General features: G+C 50.9%; 1 long non-coding RNA gene across 2 annotated transcripts; it reads right to left on the reverse strand.

Moving 5' to 3' along the window:
* Positions 1–9,803: 9,803 nt before the first annotated feature.
* Positions 9,804–21,723, reverse strand: LOC140647464 (uncharacterized). 2 transcript variants are annotated; one of them, XR_012040779.1, is made up of 3 exons: positions 20,804–21,723; positions 19,717–19,852; positions 9,804–11,760 (listed from the first exon to the last, which is right to left on the reverse strand). It is a non-coding gene; the product is annotated as an uncharacterized lncRNA (long non-coding RNA). The 2 variants fall into 2 exon arrangements; XR_012040780.1 differs by having other exon boundaries at positions 20,782–21,723.
* Positions 21,724–21,775: the final 52 nt, after the last annotated feature.

The raw sequence follows: 21,775 nt of genomic DNA on the forward strand, positions 1-21,775 counted from the left end.
CTGTTTTTCAGGCTAACTTTGGGAGGGGCTAGGCAGAAGAGGTAGCTGTAAAATAGATGTATACAGGATTGTTTTGAGAAGCCTTCTTTTCTCTAGCCCATTATTTCAGCTTTGTATTAAACCATAAATAATTTAAGCTTGAGAAACCTGTGTGAAGTGAAAGTCGTAAGTTCCTGGAAGGCCAAAAGGCAATTTGTGGTGGTTTGGGGGGGTTTTTTTGGGTCGTTTTTGTTTGTTTGTTTTTGGGGGGGTTTTTTGAGTATGACCTTAGATTCAGTTTTTAACACCAAACAGCAACCCTGCAATAGATACAGATGTACACAGAGAGAGGTAGTCTTTTAGCTAGTGTGCATGTAGTGCCCCCAAGGCAGCATGGGTTAGTCTGGCTTTGCAAGTTGTCACAGAACCTTTACTTTTTTTTTCATGGCGTTTATTGAAGAGTCTAACTTTTGACTTCAGCTAGTTCTGTGTAGTGCTGACTCCTAAGAAAAGGGCTACACAAGTCTTCAGAAACCTCACTGCTCTCTTGTGCTGGACTTTAATTATGTCCACAAAGTGAGGGTAAAGCACACTACTGGAAGTACATACGCCAACTGCATCGAGTAGCTGGAACTGATGAAACTGTTCAGAGGATTTCTTTATGGTACTGGAGCCTCTTCCTCTCTTCAAGGTCCTCTTCTTACTTTCTCATTTTAACTTCCCCTACTTGAAAACTGTGTGGGGAGGAGGAGAAGGGGTGTCGGGGCTTTCAAACGGTGCATTAAGTTCTGGATCCTGCAGTCAAAGGGGACTTTTTTTAACTCCTTAGTTGGAGGTAAAATTTCTGCCTTTTTTTTTTGCAAGTGTATTTTACATGAGTGCCAGCTGGTACGAAATCTTAACTTCTGGCTCTGTAAAGCAAAGATTTCATAAAACTTGATGAACTTTTACTTGAAAGTAAAGAAAATTCTCAATTTGGACTCATGAGAATGGTTTGACAGGCCTGCTAAAAGAGGTACAAAATGGTTTGTGTTTTGAAGATACAGTCTAAGAAATATTTATTACTGGAATTAAATGTGAAAGTAGAAAGGAAGTAAATAATGATAGTGGGAAAACTGTTTTGTTTTGTGGGAGTTTTTTTAAAGCTAAAGTTACTAACCATCCCCCTGTTTCAAGAAGTGATAAGTGCTTCAGTCTACCCATTGAGGTCTTTCTCTAAACAAAACAGACTGCTGCATGGTTTTTGACTAAATACAAATTACAATTGCCTAAGATAATTTAACAGGATTCTGTTATGCAGTCTTAAGGAGGGTTGTTTTATGTTAACTTACAGATCAGTTGAAAAAAATTCCTCTAAATGATACAGTGGTCAGAGCAGAAATATTCGTTGTACTTGAAGATAGTTTGCCATTAAAAACAAGCTGGAGTTTGAACACAGTATGTATTTCAAATTGATTTGCTAAGTGTTACTATTTATATTGTAATTGCAATTTGGAATTCTACTCATAAAAGCTGAATGGTTTCTATAGAGTACTTGGAACTAAGGTAGCTCTGTCATGCTCAATACACATCTGCAACTCTTGTTGCCTGAGGCCACTGCACTTGTAGCCCTGCTCGGGCTAGCTGCAGTAGCTGGAATTTCTTTGATACTGATATCTTGCACAGTACTTCCTGAAGTACTTCCCTGATACAGCCCTTCCGACTGCATGCCATTTCCCAAGGAAGATCCAGGGCTGCAACCCAAGACCATGCTATATTACCAGTGGTGCCAATTATTCCTTGGGAACGGGAGAAAACGATCCTAGCTTTTCCATGTGTGTGCAACAAGCTTACATGGGCTCAAAAGTTGGTGCCCTGGATCCACCGTTGGATGTGTTGCCACTTCATATGTACTCTTCACTGCTGCTTTTGGGGGGGGGGGAGTAGTCTGTTAATGTGTTTCATAGTAAGTTTATACAGGTTTGAATCCTGCTTTAAAAAAAAAAAGTAAAAAATCCCAAACTAAACAAGAAGCAGATGCTTTAAAAGATAGAGTGTGCAGTGAAAAACCAGGTTTGTATCTCTGCTTACCTCTTGAAAAAAACCCTGGTTTTAGTCCCTGATGGCTGGGTCCCTGCTTCTGGGCTAGCTTGGTCTTGCTGACCAGCTTCGCTTTGCTCTCAGACTCCCACAGAGAGCACGGGGGACTGTACCTTCGGTCTCCTCTTGTGCGAGGAGTAGAGTGGAGGTGTCCTTGGGGCTTTGCCAGGGCCTTGGGCAACAGCTGGCAGGCAGGGAGAGCCCTGAAGAGAAGCCTCCCCGGGCTCAGTGGTGCTCTGCCTGTCCCCTGAGGGGCAGGCCTGGGTGCTGGCTGTGCCAGCTGCGTGCTGAAGGCTGCAAGGAGCCGGGAGAAGAAACAGGGCGTGTACCAAAAATGGTTTGTCTTAACTGAAGGAGAAGGTCATTTCTGTGACTGCCGCTGTCCTCCAGCTCACGCACTGCAGGAAGGTGTTAGATGACACGTTTAATTTTTTCTTACACTGGAAGCACTGTGCTGGCTGCAGACTTCTTGCTCCTTCTCTGAATTATTTCCTCCCTTTACTAAAATTCAAGATTTCAAGTAAGTAGTGGCATGTAATTCACTGCAACAATTTACTACTATTTATTGCTTTAATGTGATGAGAGTCATGCGCTTCAAGTACTTGCCCTGAGGGCCAGGGAAAAGCATGGGCTGTCAGGGCCTGCAGCCCGTGCCCAGCAGGCACGCTTCCCAGCGCTGAGGGGCAGCGGGTTGGTTTGCAGTGCTGGTACCGAGACTGCCGAGGGGAGGGAGGCAGGTGAAGATCTTCTAATCCAGGTCTGCGGGGCTGTTCCCCGAGAGCCTGACAAACACGGGAGCCTGTCTGCTCTGCAGACCTGGGAGAGGGGGTGGGAGCGGTGAGGGTGGGGTGGACCCCCCTCATTACTGTCCCTATCCTTGGAGTAACAAGCTTTCTCTCGCTTCGTATTTTAATCTCTTTGCAGCTGCAGAGTCTGTAATCTGAATTAGGGGCATTAAAAGGATTACCCTGTCAGCTACATAGGACAAAGCTGATAGCGCTTGTCAGCCTGAGTCAGAAAAGAGAAGCTTTCGGGGAGGTGGCAGCAGGAGCTGGTTCCCCCTGCCCTCAGTCCAACCGGCTGCTTCTCATCATGGCTGCACTGAGAGCCAGCAGCCTGCGGTCACAGGTAGGTCTTTCTCCAAAGACTGTATGTTGCCATTCCCACAAGTTCTGTTGAATATGCTGCTGTATTTTAATGTTCTCTGACTGAAGTGCTGCAGTAGGCAGTAGTGTAGACCGCAACCTCTGTCAAATGTGCGTCGTGTAACGACACGTGTCCTACTTCACTACTTCAATATAGGGCAGATACTTGGTATCACTCAAAAATGGGAGGGAAAACTATTTCAGGCCCAAGAATTTGTAGTGTGATTTAGTGAGTACCTGCATGATTTTAGATCCTGATTGTACAGCTTGCTCAACTGCACAGTCTCTGAACACGACCCTTCTTCATTTCATGAAGAAAACCCCTCGGGTATTTCACAAGCTTTTTACGCTTCTCACAGGGAAATGCCTGCCGTTGAGGTGGTGAAGCAGGGGGAGGTGATGCTTCAGGTGATACAGCAGCAGTACAGCCGGAGGTCACTCGTCCGGCGGCTGCTGTGGCCGGTCCGGTGAACGCAGAGGTGGCGAAGGGCTGTGCTGGGCAGCAGCTCTGCGTTCGGCAGCAGCCACGGCCTCCGGCGCCCTGGCCCGACACCCCCCTCCCGGTAACTCCCCTTTAAAAGAGCCAGCAGTACCTGTAGGCGTTGCTGCTTGCAAGCAGCATCCGAAACGGGCATCAGGGCCAAGCCGCCTCCGCCCGCACCCCATTTCTCAGCCCGACGATGGGGTTTTGGCAGCCGCAGGCCGGGTCCCGGCGCGTCCCGGCCGCCCGGGGAGCTGCGGCCAGCAGGGAGCTCCACCCGCCCGCCCGGGGAGCCGCGGGAGCCGGGCGGGGCGAAGGGAGCGGCTGCCCGCTTCCAGCTCCTCTCCGGGCCGCCTCTGCACCGTCCTGCGCCCGGCCCGGCGCCCGGGCCCGTTACTCGGCGCCGGTTGCGCGCCCGGGCAGCCGGCAGCCGCTGGCAGCAGGGCACGGTGCCGCGCAGGGTGGCGGCCGGCGAGGCTGGCGCAGCCGCGGAGGCAGGCTGTGTGCCTCCAGAGCCACGCTGCAGAGTCGCGGCCTCCTGCTGATACCGACTGCAACCTCCACGTAACATCTTAACCCGCTCCTGAAATGCCCCTGGAAATTCAGGCGGGGGAAGCAAGGCTGGATGTGTTGGCACTGTAACGGTGCCCGGCGAGGCTGCCGTCTCCATTGCCGGAGGCTTTTCCAGCCCCGACGGGATGAAGCCCCGGGCAGCCTGGTCTGACCTGGTGGCTGACCCTGCCCGGAGCTGGCGGCTGGACCAGAGACCTCCCAGGGCCTCTTCCCCACAGAATTACCCTGTGGTCCTCGACACCAGATCACGAACCCTTCTCTCTGCTTGATCTGTGCCACCACGCTGCCTGAGCAGTGCCGGCTCACCTGGCTGGAGCTGCGCTCGGAGGTAGCACGGACGGGGCTGGCTGGAAAAGCCATTTCCCTTCCGAGGTGTCTGAGGGACCAAAACGTTCCTGTTCCGTGTAGGGATGGGGACTGACCTACCCATGCTGGTACCAGCTGGAGGTGGGAGACAGACTCCAGGACACAGGACCAGGGGATTCGGTCTCCCACACACACATGGACATTCCCATTAAAAGTTTCAATTTCAACAAATTACTACTATTTTCCAACAACGAACGCCTCAATGGCAAGTTCCCAGCCAGCTCTAGGTCCCCAAGTGAGTGCCCCTGGGACACCAGCATTGAAGGGAAAGTCGAGGAGCAAAGGCACCTCCTTCTTTAGGCGCTCACAGCTGCCCGCTCCTCGGCCGCAGTCACCGTCCCACAGGCCGCCCAGCCCGAGGCGAGCTGCCCTGGCACGGTTTCAAGGCCGGTGCTCAAGGCCTGTGCCGTCAGCAGGGCTGGGCTGGCAGCACCCGCAGCGTGGGCGCAGCACTGCCGGCGACACGCTTCATGTCGTTCCCGTGGGATGGGGACTGGGACCTGCCAGCTACCGCACCTGATGTCCCTGCCGCTACACCCCTCTGCGGGCTGCACCGAGATGAGCGACTGCAGCTGGGGGGTGGTGGGGACAAGGAGGAAAGACATCCCTCAGCACGCGGAGGATAGTCGGGGATGGTTTTTTTCCAGGCGGGGAGGTATAACGGAGGCGGCAGCTGCCATGCCATTTGAAGGCTGCATCGTCCCCCGCGCTCCCCCGGGTTCAGGTTCCCTCTCTCTCCCCTCCGGAGCCGCCGGCTGGTGTTACAGGCAGCCGCTGCCAAACCCGGCCCTGCCCGCGTGGCAGGCACGGGCGCCCGCACGGAGCCATCCTCCCTGCCGTGCGGAGCCAGCGGCAGCCAGGCCTCACCTCCCTTAACCCCGCCAACCTAAATCAGTTCAGCTGAAATTTTCCACTTGAGACGCATGCGAGACCAGAATAGATTTCCAGGGTGGTTTGTTGTTTTTTTCCCCTCGCTAGCTAGAGGAAGGACAGACAATGCTTCGCAATGTTTGCTTTTAAAACATCCTCCAGATGGCTTTAGGGGTCCCCGTTGCACAGGTAGCCCTACAGGGGAGAGCCCCTCGGCTCGAGCGTGCCAGGCTCGGGGCACCGGCTCAGCCGCTGCTGCCCTGGCACTCCCAGCCCTTCGTCCCTTGGGGCAAGCCAAGTCCCGCGGAGCCACAACACAGTTTTTCCACTGTGCTGCTGCAGCAGCTGCCGGGGCCGGGTGGGATCCTGCAAGGGCGTGGGCAGCCACGGGCAGGGGGGGAAGGCAGGAACAGAAGAGGGATTCCCAGCTTCAGCTCAGCTCCCAAAGCGGTGTTTTCTTTGGTGGCTTGTGAAAAAAAAACCCCACAGAGCAAAGCTGGTTTAGCTTAGCGCATTTTGGCATGCTGTTCCTCTGCTCCTGCCAAATCCATTTTGCAGTTTCCCTGGAGCGGGGGCTCTCCCGTCGCCTGTGCTGCCGAAGGGCTGGACCCTTGCTCCAGCGGCAGCGGGCGGCCCGCAGCCCCAGCCCTGCTGCACCCCAGCCCCGCTGCGCCCACGGCACACACCCATCCACACCCGCCTCCACCAGCTGCTGGTGCTCTGCCTGCACGGCCGGGGCGCAGCTGCTGCCTGCTGAGCCCAAGGCCTTGAAGGATGCCACCTGCTCAGGCATTTCTGTGGGGTTCAACCATCTCAAACCTCAAGCAAGGCTGTTAGCAAGCTAAGAGGAGTCATCTGCAGCCCAGCTATGAAAGGGCAGGCACATAAATGCCAACAGTGCCCTTGCTGCCCACTGCCCATATACAGCTCTGGCTCCGGACCTCGGTGCTCAGGACTGGATCTGCCGGTGCCGCTCACCTGGCTGCAAGCACGCAGGGCTGGAGCTCCAGGTACCAGCTGCACAAAGCCACTCCTGGCCCAAGCAGTCACTGGCAACCATGAGGCAACCCCTCCCTTGCTCAGAGCGGGGAGTTTCTTTGACATCAAACCTCTGTTAAACCTGCAGACCAGTTATGGTGGCTGCAGCTCGAGCAGGAAAAAACTCCTGCCCTGGGCCAAAAACCTGGAGGACTCCAGAGTTAGGGAAGTTCCAGAAGAGGGAACTCCGTCTCACTTGCCAAGTGTCCCAACGTGCACTCACACAAGACTAAAGCACCCACGATGAGATGGTGTCCACAAGCCTCTGCGTGCAGGAATGCAGATGGTCTGCACACGGAAGCCCTGCACCCCAGCCACAGCCAAGCAGCAGGCCCTGCTGCGGGGGCACGGGCAGCCTCTGCACCCACCAGCCACAGCCGTGCGCTCGCCAGGACGGGGCTCAGCACTGCAGGAGACCCACGGGCAGTGGGGCAGAGGAGAGAGGGGACGTGGTGCTGCCGGTGCTCCCTGCCACGCCAGACTCCCACGGTCCGTTACGGCACCTTCCCCCCCGAAGCACCAGGTTCTTCCAGGAGCTGGTGCGGGCTCCCCGTGCTGCAGGCTGAGCCCTTCTGCCCCGTGTGCTGCCCTTGGCACCGGCAGGGCACGGAGAGAGGGCAGCTGGGCTCTCTTCAGCTGCCTGTTCCCATATGATCACGTTTTCTTTCTATGTGTGAACTTTTTTTGCCTTTCCAGTGACTACTTAAGATTCCCCAAACTCAGATTGACATTGTTCTTTTGAGCTTCTGGGGTTTGTCTCATACTCTAGCAACTTCACCTTAAAACATGTTGTCTTGCAAGCTCTCTATTTATACCTGTTTTACACACATAATGCTGGGCTTTGGGACACTTCTGCAGCATGTCCCCGTGACAGACATTCGATAAACCAGTCATTTCTTTACCCAGTACAGTTCCCAGCTTCTCACTGATTATGCACTCAAATGACATCTAAGGTTACTTGTCTCATTTTTAATTTTGAACGAATGACCGCAAATCCCAGGAGCAGAGTTTCAGATAAGGCGTACAATGGAAGGGTGAAGTTCAGGACATGTGCCATGACATATAAAGCAGCCTGGTCTGGAATAAGCTAAGCTCAAACTAGCTGAAGGCCCTGACAGCAAGTCAGAAGGCATTGTTTCAGCATTAAGTAGATTGTTAAATTTTTCAAAGAAATTCAGCTTCTGCACTAGGCTCTCTTGCGCAGTTGAGCAAACTGATAAAAGCAAGCAGCAGAACTGTAACACTCCAGATGAAAGCCTCATGTTTGGCTTGGTACCTAGTTCATAATTCATGTAAAGTTTCTATGCTGTCTATAAATCGCAGGACAGGATGAGCAGGGACAGGCCTATTCAATGATTCTAGCTTTGGATTTTTTTTTTTAAATCATTGATCATGGGGTTTCGCAATAGATTTCCGAAAGGCCCTTTTGCCATGGTTCACAGGCTGTCCTGTGCCTGCGGAGAAACAGCAAAGGAGGAGGGCGACGTGGTGGCTTGTCCATCTCCCTCAGGCCTCTCCAGAGCTGGCACGAGTTGTGGATGAGTAACCGTGTCTGCAGGCGCTCCTGAAGGACAGTGGGCGCAGCCACCGAGCTGTCACGCCCCGCGACTGCTGCCGGTGCTTTCAGCCCTCAGCAGAGGCTTCTCTCACCCGGAGCGGAGAGGAGCAGCCGGACACTCCCCATCGCCCCGGCAGAACGCGGGGTGCTCTCGCAGCGGGCACTGGGAGCAGGGCCAGCCCTGGGTCGGGGCTGACGCCTCCAGCCTGCTCTGCGGCCAGAGGTTGAACAGGAAGTTCAACCGAAGTCGAACCAGAGCGTGTTTGGGAGCGTGCAAAGGGAGCGTGTCCTCAGCCTGGCGGAGCGAGTCCTGCGGAGGGGCTTACGCCCACAGCAGGTACCACAGACATCTGGGACAGCCACAGGCTCCTCTCTTGAGCATGACTGGGGCCACACCCTAGGCCGCAATTTAAAAAAAAAAGGCTATGGGATACGAGTGTAGGAGAAGGTGCTGGTGTTCCAGGCAGGTGGCTGGCACTCCGCGGGAGTGCTCAGCTCTTCCCATCGCAGGGGCAGCTGCGGGGTGTGCAGTCCTTCCAGGGCTCGGAGTCTGACTTGTTGGCTCTTGTTCTTGAAGCCAGAGAGGAAATGGGGGTGGGAAAAAAACCTTGATAAACTGCTGGGGACAGTGGTCTGTGAGCATTTTCTTTAACAAAACACCTGCACCATTTCCAGCACTCACAAGCAAAACAAAATCTAAGGCCCATGGCATTTCAATACTCACAGGGAAGGCAAAGTAACGTTTAAAAACCTGTCTAAACTCTTCCATTTGCATCTTCCTTCATGTGTGCCTAAAGCACAGCCAGTCCTCCGCTCACTCTGAGTAAAAGCAAATTCCACAGTTCTGTTTACTTCAGTGTGTAACTCCCAAGGAAATCCCCTCCTTGGTGGGACTACAACTGGAAAATGTCACCCTAAACCAGAAGTCAAACCCGATATTAAAAGAGTGGCAACCGGATCCAGGTCAGGTCTGGGAATGGGTTTGTTTCCCCCACACTTGGGCTTGCTCCAGCATAACCGTAGTCCGTCAGCTCACCTCCTCCACCACCCAGGCAGCTCAGAAAGGCAACCCTGACCCTGCGCAGCCCGAGACCGCGCTGCGTAGCCTGGCTAACAGGGCAAGGAGGCTGGCGTCCACCTGACCACAGCTGCTTCCACACGGGAGTCAGCCGGGGAGAAGACATGAAGAGAAGCCCCTTGCTTGCACCGGCCTCCCCCGAGGTGGGGGCTGACGGTTTACTTGCAGCAGAGCAGCCGGGAGGGCGCTGACGGTTCGCCCTGCAGCTGCAGCTCCTCCGAGCTTCAAGCAGCACCTCGCCAGACGCGGGGATCAGCCACCAAGCCGCCTTGGGAAGCGACACCGAGACAGGCTGTGCTCTTCTCTTCCTGCCTGAACAAGACGGCCTGTGCAACATGAGCGCTTCCTGCTCGGGACCCACGTAAACAGAGCACACGCGGCCCCTGCAGCCTTTCACCTACTAAACTCTGTTTACATATTTCACTCCTCGCTTTTCCCCCTCCGCTGCAAACCAATACCTTTGTGTGTGTGTGCGGGTATTGCGTTTGGCAGGGCCATATGGTGTTTTCCTGACATATATTTGAGGCCAGATACGTAATTGTACTGCGGAGAGATTTAAGATGAGAAAACCTTTCCAGGACATTTAAGCTGTATAAATAATCATAATAAAAGGCCTTTATAAATCTGTATGTTTATTTCTGACAAGCTGCTTGCTAGTCTACTCAGTATGAAATATAGACAGACTGTGACTTAAGAACTTCCTCAGTAAACAAAACAGCAAATGAGTAAGATAAATGGATACGTCTAGAGAAACAAATGCTTCTTGAAATTCCACTTAAACACATTTTTATTTTTGTTTTATAAAGATAGGAGTACTTAGAAATTATTTTAACAGGGAAAAGGTCTTGCCCTGATGTACTAAAATAAGCAAAGAATTATGGCTGAGATTTTCAAATCTGCCTAAGGGATTCAAGTCTCCAACTAAACTAAACAAAGTGAGCATCCAAATCCCTTAAGCAGCCTCGAAAATCCTCCTACCCGCGTGCACAGAGCCGTGCGTATAAAAGTATATAGAGTTGCATGAGTAAAAGACTTAATATTTCTTTCACCAAAGCAACTATTTCAAGGGATTCTGAGTATATACATACATAAAAATTAACTCCAATAAGTTGCGGTATTTGAAAGAGTGCTCAGTTGGTCTGTCACGTGATCCAATCAATACTCATTGTTTATTTAACAAGAGTAAATTTGACCCAAAAGTTTCTAAAGCCTTGAGCACTCCAACACCCAGTGCCAGCAGGATTATTTAAGGGCATTCACCCAGAGTTGCCAAATAGCCCTGCAGTAACCAAACAGACCCACACACCATTCAAGCGTGGGCTGGCCAGACCCCGTGCTATTAATAGTCATCCTGCAGAGGGAGAGGGGTCTGTGCATGTAGGGCCACACATAGGTCTGCTCCTAAAAAACGTGGCTTTGCTGTATCATCTGTGTCATCCTAATTTGAATCCATAAAGCTTTCTTCAGCATGGGTTGCTACGCAGTTCTTTAGTTTAACAGATGCTTTCCAGACACAGTCTTATTTTACATATATGTACGTTAGCGTCTCAGCTTTGCCTTCCATAGGTATGCTGACCAGGATGGTGTGTCACTGATTTCTCTACGACTGCAAGCATTCACAGCACCTCTAGTTGCTCTTATATGAAATCTGAGCCTTTAATTCACTGCACGTAAGGAAACAGATCCAAACTGTGACAGACTGATGATATGTGACAACGCAGCTCACACAGGGCAGAAAATACTGGGGTGGAGAAGAGGGTGTCACCCCAGCTTTAGAAGTTCTCAGGACTTCTCCAGAAGCAAGAAGTCCTGCGAACCTGAAGTCCTTTGCCTGACCGAGGAGCAGGCAAAGCTTTCCAGAGAATTGTTACGGATGTTACAGCCTCCAGAGAACTATACATTACAGCTCGTAACGCACACGGTCTCATGAGGTTGACGTGGATTTGAGGTTAATGCCAAAGCTTCCTGAGGACAAACGTAGCCAAAGGGCTTGCTTCCACCTTCCTCCTTTTGTCTGTACTCATGTTCCAGCACTGGTCCCAGCCAGCGCTCACTGATTGTGAACAGGACCCATGAGGATGGCATCCACTGCGTGTGCATCCAGGTTTGTGCAGCAGAAGGCTGAATACACAAGCAGAATAAAAGTGTGGAAAATGTGACCCACCTTATCTGACAAAGCCTTTTGTAGGCACAAGAACCCCCTGACCCTCACTCGCTGCTTTCTCTTCCACCCAAAGGAAATGTCCTTTTTTGGAAGGGCTCTGAAGACGGTTCCTAGTAAGCGCATGATCCTGGCCGCACAGAGCGGGATGTAGCTGTTTTCTGATAGTTAAAACTGTTCCAGCTGCAAAACAAACACATGTACACACACAAACGTTACAACATCAATGTTTCTTTTACAGCTGGTGCTATCAAATAAATGAAGATGGTCTTCAGCTTGAAGCCAACAACTGGATGCAAGCTTTCTTCTGGTAGAGATCTCTCTTTCACATTCCGCCTTTCAGTCCTTGCTCAAAACAGTTCACTGCACTGGGATCAACAACTGCAGAATCACACCTTCTTTCCTTCTGCCCAATATCTGCATTTTCAGTCCCTAAACAAAGGGAGATGAAATAGTATTTTGCAAGAATAATTTTGTCCTGCCACTACTGCAAACCAGACAGTTACTTTTCAACAGCACTCATGAAAAGGCTTCATGGAAGTTCATGCTGAAAATGAATGCGTCAGTCAAGCTTCAGCCATTCCTCTTGGTGTAGAAATAGAGCTTACCTGCAAAACCCACCTCAAGTTAACTTAGGAACAGCAAAATACTAGAAAAATGTTGAAAGTGAAAGAAAAAAACATTTCACAAACCCAAACATTTCTGGAATTAGTGAGAAATGAATGTCAACTCTCTCCTGGGAAAACAAAGCTAGTTATATGCAAGCCTTCTCCTGACTTTTTAAAATTATTTTAAAATACAAGCTATGCTTCTGAATCATCTCTGAAACCACAGGGATCACAAAGCCTTGGACCCCAGTCTTATGGCTACAGCCAAAGAGGCAGACCCAGGGGCCTAAGAAGAGATTCATGGTGGACAAGTACATTTCTAAAAACCCAGCAGAACAGAGCCACTGCCCCTCAGCAGAGCAAACCTCCGAGAGACGGTGACAGTCAGCTGCCATGCTGCATACCCCATCGAGGGGGAATGGGGGAAAAGGGAAGCTTCTGACACAGGACAGAGGCAACCAAGCTGTTCCCTGGGGCAGCAGCCTGGTTCCCTACAGGGTCTGAAACTGTTCTCTTCATGCCCCATCTCAATAGCTCAGAAGCTACATCACTTCTTCTCCACTTCCTTTGTGCCCTTGCAAGATCCTCAGGCTTCCTCAACTTCTTCTAAATTTGAGTTCCCATCACAGTATCCTCTCTCCCCACAGTTTTTACCCAAGTCTCTTGGCAGCAAAGGGCAGTCTGTGCTGTGTCTAAGTTGTAGCCACACACGTGAACACCTGCATGCTAAGCAGCCAGCAAACAGGCAGGCCCGAGCTCGCTCAGTCCGTCCCTCCGCCAAACTCTCCTCTGCCCAGCTGATGGTTCTTGTTGGCCTTGTAGGCACTCATGGTGGGATCCACCTCGCCTCACTCCACCTGCTTTGTAGATTCACCCATCTATGGTAGCTGCCCAGGCTCCCATTATCGGCATGGGAGATGGAGGCAACAGAGCTCAGAGTGCAAGTGATCCCACATCAGGGAAAAATGAAACATGCCTGAACCCTGTGGTTTATACTTACTAGCACTCTGCAGACTATAAAAAGAGCTATAAAACCAGATGCTTGTGTTATAAGCACCTAATCTGAGATGAACTCCACCCGTAGTGACTCTGGGTACATTTGTATTCACTTTGCTATTTGAACCCGAGAACAACCTTGGGCCCAGAGTCAAACAGTGCAAACTGGCTCGCTTCCCAGCTGCTCACAAAGGTCCTCTGGAGCAGATGATTTGCATCCATGGAAGAGATGAGGGGGAGCATGCCAGTGCACATCCCATCTCCCCAGGCCTCCTCGGCCTCCCGTGGCAGCGCGCTCACTAGCACAGGCCACGCTCTACAGCCCTCCGTGGCCGTTTTGCAACAGACATGTGCCTACACATCTACACCCTTCCAGGCATTGACCTCATCCACCATCCCTTCTTCCCCTCATGGAGAAGGGACTTTGGACCAGGGAGACAGCAGTGACAGGCGGGTTCAGATTGATGAGGTCTTCAGAAGGCTGCCTGCCAGCCCTTTAACACCGGCACATCACTCACTGGGTCCCCATCTCAACAGACCGGAGAATCGCCACCACCCTTTGGAGGCTGGCAATCACTGCAGAGTCATGGGTACAATAACCAGCTACACAGGCTCAATCTGCACCACCAGATCCTATTGATAAAGCATGCTCTGTCTACTATGGACAAGCCAGTGCCGCCTTCTTCTAGAAGAGCTTCTATGAGGTCAGGGTGCCACTCTGCATGCCATCTCAAACAGGGCCCACACGGTCCCTCTCCTTGTTACTGTGGCTCCTGCAGAGTGAACATCTGTGGGACCAAGGTGCAGCATGTCTCCAAGGATGAGCTGCGGGACAGAGGTGACTCTCTCCAACAGTGAGCTGCAAGACCAAAGCACGTATCTCCCATGGGGAGCTGCGGGAATGAGGTGCATGTCCCCAGAATTGAGCTGCAAGAGCAAAGTGAGCCACACAGAGGAGAATTCAGGGAGTGGAGAGATGCCAGCACCCTGCTGCCGTGCAGGTGGTTGGGACAGGTCGCATGTTGCATAACCTGCACGATCTCCAGCTAAACCGCTCCACAGGGATCTGCAAAGTCCAGGGGTTTGGCACACGTGATGAAAATCTTTGGGCAAGTTTTTCTGGTCACGAGGGCAACCCCACTGACGGGGGTTCCCTCCCTGTGGTCTCTGACAAAGCCAACACCATCTCTGCACATTGCGCATTTGGAGTGTAAACAGGGATCTCCTCTGCAGCCCCTCGCATAGACCTGAGATCACAGTGGAGACACTTGCACTGAGCAGCACCAAAGCTGGCTTTCACATAGGCTCTTGTTTTAAAAATTTAAAGTAATATTGCTCAGTCCTTATATTGCTGCCAAGAGACTATCTGAGCAGCAAAGCTGTGACTCCTATGACGTCTCTAAATGAAACACAAAGCCTTGATCTCCACAGGTCCCTCAACTGTGCCCTCTGCTCTTAGTTCCTGTGACATCTTAAGAGAAAAAAAATGAAATAAATTACTAATAGGAAGTAGATTGCTTAACAGCATGCCAGTGGTGTGTTTTGTACCATGATGCCAAGGGCGTGGTATGTGAGCCAGGCATTTGGCAAGAGACAGCAGCAGGATATGGGAGAGCTCAAGGCCTGCCGACATGTACGGGAGGAGTGTATTGGGTGCAGGGAGCCAAACTGGATGCAGTTTAGTCTGTATTGTATGCAGGACATGCTACCTGCATTTTTGTACCTGCATTTTCCTATCCAGAGACTATTTGCTTGCTTGAATATAAACTAACAGGTATGCAGTAGAGGTGGGATCAAGTATTAGCATCAACAAATTAACACTGCAGGAGCTATTAACAGCTCTACCTCATCTGTCATATGGGGCTGAAACTAATCAATAGTTCAAAAATTATTAAAGGTAGATAGGTTTAAAGAAAAGAAGGACCTTCGTTCACATGACTTCTATCAAAACACCTATAATGGGAGGTGTAGAAATGCTGTTACCTGTGTCAGGAGAAAGGCAAAGCTGTCCCTGCTGAGTTCTATGCTGTATTGCTATGTCACATGAGATGCCCTGGCCACAGCACCATCTCACCTCCTTCATACCTCCACGATTTAGCCTATCAGAGGAACTCTTGAAATGCAGCAGACGTTAAGTCACTGTGTAACAAGTACATTCTGTTTTGGCATGAAAAAGCACACAAACATGTTTCTAATGCTTCCATCGGGAAAAACATTTGTCTGATCATAGCACCCACAGGTGGCTTTGTTAACTACACAAGCTCATTCCACGATGCGTAGAGGCTGTCTCCTTCTCATCTTACTGGCTGACAGTTCAGCTTCTAAGTATCTAATTTTGTTAGCAGAAATTCAAATTGATCAGTTAGGTTTTATACTAAATATTTAAATCATGACACTGGGAAAACTCTGAATATAATAAATACACCATTCAAAGTGGTGGAACGCACAGTCCTGTATGTCATTCTCGCAAGCAGAAAAGGTTCTCAGCTCTGTTTTCTGATAATTTCCAAGCTCTGCCTGCAAATAAACAATGCCACTTTGCCATACTCTTCCACAGCCCTCCAAAGGTATCCATGTTCTTGTGAAATGGCATATCTCCACATCACGCATAGGAACCAATAACGTTGCCCTTTATTGGAGGTATCAACAAAACCACCAGCATTGCACAAGTGAAGAAAGACCACACAAGATACTAAACAAAAATAAACACATGGTCACACCATGTGAAGTGAAATAGGAAGCATGATCTACATGGAAAGAATCAACAAATCATTCCAATATTAACTCCTGATTTCCCCTATAGAGAATTCCCAGGATTTTTTGGACCAAGACATGCAGCGAGTATGCGACTTGGCTGCTTTGAGCTGACCAGACCCCTGTTCTGCCTGCCCTACCAAAAAGATAGATGGGAAGCAGAACTGTAGCTGGTACCATCGTCCTGTCCAGTATCCTGAGAAGAAACACAGTTCTTGTGACAGCCACAGGACCTGAGGAAAGTTCTGGTTGGCTTACAGCCTGATCCTGCACTGAAGGAATTGAATATAAAACCTCTCACAATCTTTAGTGGATACTGAAGCAATCATTTACTCACCTAGGTTCTTTCTGCTCTAAAATAACCATCTAGCCCACAGTTTTCTGTGAAACAGGTATACATCTAACATCAAAGGTTAAAAATACCTCTTGGTGTCCCATCACAAGGAAGCGGAAAATGACTCTTGCTTATTGGTATGTAGAAGCCAAGAGTTTAGGATAAAGGAGCAACTTAAAACACCTTCTTAATTCCGCATGCCAAAGCCAAGATAAGCTACAGATAACAGAGCTGTATTTCTGAAGAGCAGGGTGAAATTCAGGAGACTGGAGTCTCGCCTGACTTAGCCTCAGTCCCTAGACGGCTGGACAGGCTGCAGTTACACAGCTGGCGAGTGATTTACCAGCCCTGTTGCCAATTCTCTTCCCTAATTTATCTTCCTGATCCCATGACAATTTAGCTTCCCACATCAGAAGAATATGACCTCTAGGCTGGATAAGTGGTTTTCTGGGAAATTTAAACTTAAGATATAGTGTAATAGGCATACATAAATAACCCACAACTGCTTAAAAGTCAAAATCCTAAACATCTTCTCAATGAAAAACCCAGACATGTCCATTTTCTCCTGGGTGGCATAAAACCACATCCCAGCTTCTCTGGGAAACTGAACAGAAAATACAAATACATGTGAATTGACAGTGATCCTTTAGCTGCTTCCAGTGATTGCCAGAGAAAATCAGTTTCACTGAAAACTGCTCACTTGCAAAAAAGAAGTTTCTCTTACCTGTCCTAGGCTTCATTAGGGGTGTTTGAGTTTTTTTTTCCCCTCGTCAGGCTGTCTCCTATGGCAGCAGTGCAAACATCAGTGCTGCTAACAGCCTCTGAAGCCTTCCATTGAACGGTGCTGAGCAGGCATGGCAGGACTGGAACTGCGGTGACTCAGGAACAGCCACAAATGCTCCAGAGAAAAAGGGCCATGAGCAATACTGTGTAAAATGCACGTACGCAGAAACTGGGATTAGTATCACGTAGGGCTGGGGAGGAGCATGGCACTGCCAGCCAAACAGGACTTGCTCTGTCTGGCAATCTGGTAAAGCAAACTAAAACCCATAAACTGAAGTCTTAATGACAAGGAAGTTCTGGTTTTCACCTGGTATTCTAATAAACGATTGCAGAATAAGGACAAAGCAGGTTTTTCCTAAGGTTGGGACGTGTGAGGAAATGGGGTATGAAGAAGAAGGGAAAAGAACTTAGAGGAGACAAAAAAGGAGACAAGCTGCCTTGTTGCTGATTATATGCTCCAGCTTCCCAGTTATCTGATATATAAAGCTCTGCAACTGCTCTCTGTAGCAGCAGAGACACTTTTCCAATTAATAAATGAACGCGAGCAGTAGTAGGCGTGCCAGGGAAAAGAGGATAGCCCCACACTGTACAGCCCTCTCTTGCCCTGAACTCCATCTGCTGCCTCCGGCCCTCCTTCCGCCCCCTCCCCATTCTCGGTTTGCTCCCTTCCTTCCGTCTTTCCTCTCGTGTTCCCCGGCTGCCGCTTTCCTGCCATTTCAGAGCTGCCTTTCCCTGGCCACCCCCTCAGCCTCAGCTGCTTTCAGACACCCACCGCATCGCTCTGCATATGAAAATGAGCTGTCACATTTTCCAGCCTCTGAAGCAGAGATTATTTTTGGGAGAGGTGGTTTTGACAGTTCTGCCCTGCAGTTCACAGGCAGAGCACAGGGCGGGCTGCGACTGTGCAGGGGGAGAAGAGGAGGGAGGGTACAGCAGTTCAACGCACATGCAGGGCTCCTGGCTGTGCACTCAGAAGGGACTGGAGGTCTGTGGAAGGACATGAAGCTCCCCTGGGGTATGGGAGCCAAGGAGCAGTTAAGTCTCCCCACTTCCGAGGGCTGCTCTTTCCCAACCCAAGGCCAGCTGCTAGCAATGCTGCTACAGGACACACCACCGAGACGACAGTCAAGCCTGCCTGTGGAGGACAGGCACAGCGAAGCCCCTCTCTGCCCTCTCACACAAAGTCCCTCACCCCGGCTGCCTCCCTATCACCCCCAGGCCACGAGACAGTCTCTTACAGAGGCCATGCTCCCTGCCAAATACCACAGTCAGCATCCAGACCTCATCCAAAGATCTGGCCTAAAGACCCTGAAGAGGGAAAGTGTAACAGGATTTTGACCTACCAGTGCAGCCCCAGCCATTCTGTGCACTTTGACCGCAGCTGGCCAGCATATAATGCGGAACTTGTGGGGCAGAAGGTCCTGGGGCACCTGGATGGTGGCAGCAGAAGACAAGCACTGACATGATGGGAACAAACCCCAGGGGTGAGAGGAAACGCTAACATGGGAGAAGGGACAATGAGCAGAAGGCTTCCCGGGTGACCAGAAGAGCAGACTGATGCGAAGAGCAGCTGCAGAGGGTTGCTCTGGAAATTGAAGTTGAAACGAGCTGGTTAAACGAAGCAAAGAAAGATGGCAGTTGGGGAGTACCCTGGGATGGAGTGGCTGGCAGTGTCGGCAGGGGAAGAACGGATAGGGAGGATCCAGAAGTGACCGAGGAGGCGGCAGGGTAAGATTGGCTGTAGGTGGTGTGGAGCAGGCTCTGGCAGGTGCACTGGGAATGGCCGGGGGAGAGGCTTTCACGGAGCGAAAGCAGCCTGGATGTCACGGGAAGGAAGGTGCATTAAGAAGTATTAAGCAGCAGGGTGTGTGCTAAGAGCAGGAGATCAGCAACTGGGAAAGGTGAGCTGTGAGGGCTAGTGGAGAATCACCGCTGGAAGGGGTGCCACAAGCAGCAAGGGCGGTCCTGCAGGACCCACGGCAACAAAGGCAGAGAGCCAAGTGGTCTTAGCGGGAAGCCAAAGCGAGTATGGACAAGGGGGTAAAGAAAGGACAGGAGGAGAGAGAAGTAAGAGCAGGAAAAGAACAAAACAGAACAGGCCACCTGAAGTGGGAGCTGATATTGCAAGTCAGCCCTTTGTTATTTTCTCATAGTTATACCATAGCGGAGTCCAGAAGTACCTGTCAGTCTTGGGTCACATCCTACTTCGTGTTGCATAAACTGAGAGAGATACGGCCAAAACGCCAAAGCATTTACAACAGCCTCGCTCAGTGTCCCCTGAAAGCTACCCTTACGACAAATCTAAAAGGCATGTGATCCAGCTCAAACATCGCTGTACTCATTTCTTCATCTTTCTATTTTATATGAAAATATTTGTTTTCTCCAAAGAGCAGCTTACTTCTTCTAGAAAATTACTGCAGAATTACCTTAACTTCCACGAGCAGTCCGGCACATACCTCCAACATCTTGCCATAACAAGGAAACTAAAAATGGTAACAGTATTTCATGTGGCAGACCTTTAGTTCATGTTGGCAACTGGATTTTTAACACTAAAGTTCTCACTATATCAGCAAAACTTTTGTGTATATGCACTACATATATTTAAGGGTGAAAGAAGTGACAAAGATCTGCCTAATTTTCTGCTGAGGTGCAGGTAGAAGTTCTTAGTTTTGTGAGTGAAGTTATCACGTAGGGTTAAACTGTAATGCTGGTGCAACTTTTACAGATTTAGTTTTAGGGGCAATAATATGCTTCCAAAGATCTTTCAAAATGTTTTAAATAAACACAACTGCAATCACAAAAAACGTAACAGAACCTGCCATAACAGAAAACACATAATTTCACCAAGAACTACTGTGTATTAGTCCCACAACCTTTATTTCAGCCAGAGCGGATGCAGGCAGATGCACTTACGAGCCAAGAAGTCTTTCCCCAGCCGTGCCTCACGTGACGGTCACACTTTTTGGCAAAGGAGAGCATGTTCTGGGAGTCAAGCAACCGTTTCATCAACATTTTTTCTTGTCGATTTCAGTGGGAAACACACTTTCTCCTGTTAAGACACATAGAGATGTGGGATCTAATGGAGTGATTTGTAAACAACTGTTTGCTACTACTAGTGAAAAGGATTTGGATCATCCTGAAGTGAATCCTCTTTTGGGAATTCCCTCTTAGATAAGGCAGTCAAACCAGTTTTCCTGCAGGTGTGGCAGGGATCTTATAAACCCTGGCCAAAAGGCAGGCAGGTACTCAGGTTACGTAGCAGAAACAAGATGGGAGATGCCGATTTCCCTCTGTCAAGCGGCACGTTTGCTCAGATGTGACTACTGCGGAAGCTGCAGGAGTGAGGAGAGAGGGATCCCACCACTGGCAGCCTGGTGCAGGGGGCACAGCAGGAGAGCACACCCCACCAGACACATACAGGGTACCAGTGTGAAGCCGAGGAACAGAAATTCCAGCTGTACAATGTATCAGCGGCAACGCTGGAATTAAAGCAATACCAAAAAAAAGCGTCTTCCTGAGAATAAAGTTACCACTCTTCTGTCAGTACACAAGTCTTTGAACTAATTAAGAATTGTTTTAAATTATATTTTACTCTGTGCTTGTGTTTTGCAATTGTTATATCCTCATTCTTCCTTCAGGCTGAAGAAACTAATCGTTTGCTATTCTTGCAGTGTTTTTTTCACTTTCAGACATAACTAAACATTCTGGGAGGTTTCCAGGTAGGTTACAGGAGGACATAACCTGCTGTCAGACCCCTTCTGTCAATTGGAATCGGCAGACAAGGGGAAGAAGAATTAAGCAGAATGAAAAGAATACTGGACTATGACACCATTGAAAAGGGGAAAGACAGGAAAACATATCTTAGAAGAAGAAAAAAAAAGTAGAAAAATGCTCTGAGTGAACGAGACTGGACTGCCTAGGAGGAGGAGGGGAGATCTCTGAAGTGAAGCTGAATAAATAGGAGAAATGGAACCGAACCATAACGAAGCATCAACCGTACTTCTAGAGCAGAGCAGCACTCTGGCACAAGCAGCACTCAACAGCTGCAGCCTGGCTAGGGATCCCGCTCCTCGGGTGCGGACACACACAGCCACCTTTTCTGCTTGCATTAAAACTTTCTGACAGGAAGAAGAATCTGCCTTAAACCCTGCATCGAGCAGAAAGTATCAAACAGCGCTTGCCCTTCTGGAGTGCCGCAGACTGCAGTGTAACGTAATTAACTGCGACCCAGCTAATTGGCAGCTGTTACCCAGGCTAGCTGGATGGCAGCTGCCGGGAAGCAGGGCGAGGGAGCCCACGGGGCTGCGGGCAGCGCGGCTTGCTCAGGCTAGCTGGTTTACAGCTGCACGCCGCCGAGCCGTGACGCTCTCCGGCCCACGGAGCCGACATGCCCGCCGGCCCCGCGGGGCTGGACTTTCCCTCGGAGCCCCGGCCGCGCTCGGGAGCGGGCCGGGGCCCTGCCCGGCCTTCGCGGGACGCACCGGGCGGCTGCGGCCTGCAAACCCCGGGCGATCCCGACGCGTGGCAGCAACCCCCCCTCCCCCCCAGCGCAGCCACGGCTGCCTGGGCCTCCCCCCGGCGTCGGCCCGGGGGTGCCGCCAGGACGCTGCCGCGGGCTCCCAGGGGCCCCAGCCACGGTGTTTCCTCCGGCGGGGGGGGGGGCCTGGGAAGGGCCGGGAAGGCCCGAGGCGGCCGGAGCAGCCTGGCCACCGCCCTCCTCCCCCCGCGCCCGCGGCCCCGCTTCACCTCAGCCCGGCGGATGGGCGGGGGCCGCGCCCGGGAGGCTGCTCCCCCCCCTGCAGCCGCGTGACCTCATGCGCGAGGAAGCGCCGGGCCGCCCCCGCCGCTCCCACCGGAGGCGGGGGGAGGGGGAGGGGCGGCACTGACTCAGCCGGCGGCGGGGACTCGGCGTGGGCCGCGCACACGCCGCGCTGACACACTGGCCACGCCGCGGGGCAGCCGCCGATCACGC

This window comes from Ciconia boyciana, chromosome 2 (assembly GCF_034638445.1).
Source record: "Ciconia boyciana chromosome 2, ASM3463844v1, whole genome shotgun sequence".
Lineage (NCBI taxonomy): Eukaryota > Metazoa > Chordata > Aves > Ciconiiformes > Ciconiidae > Ciconia > Ciconia boyciana.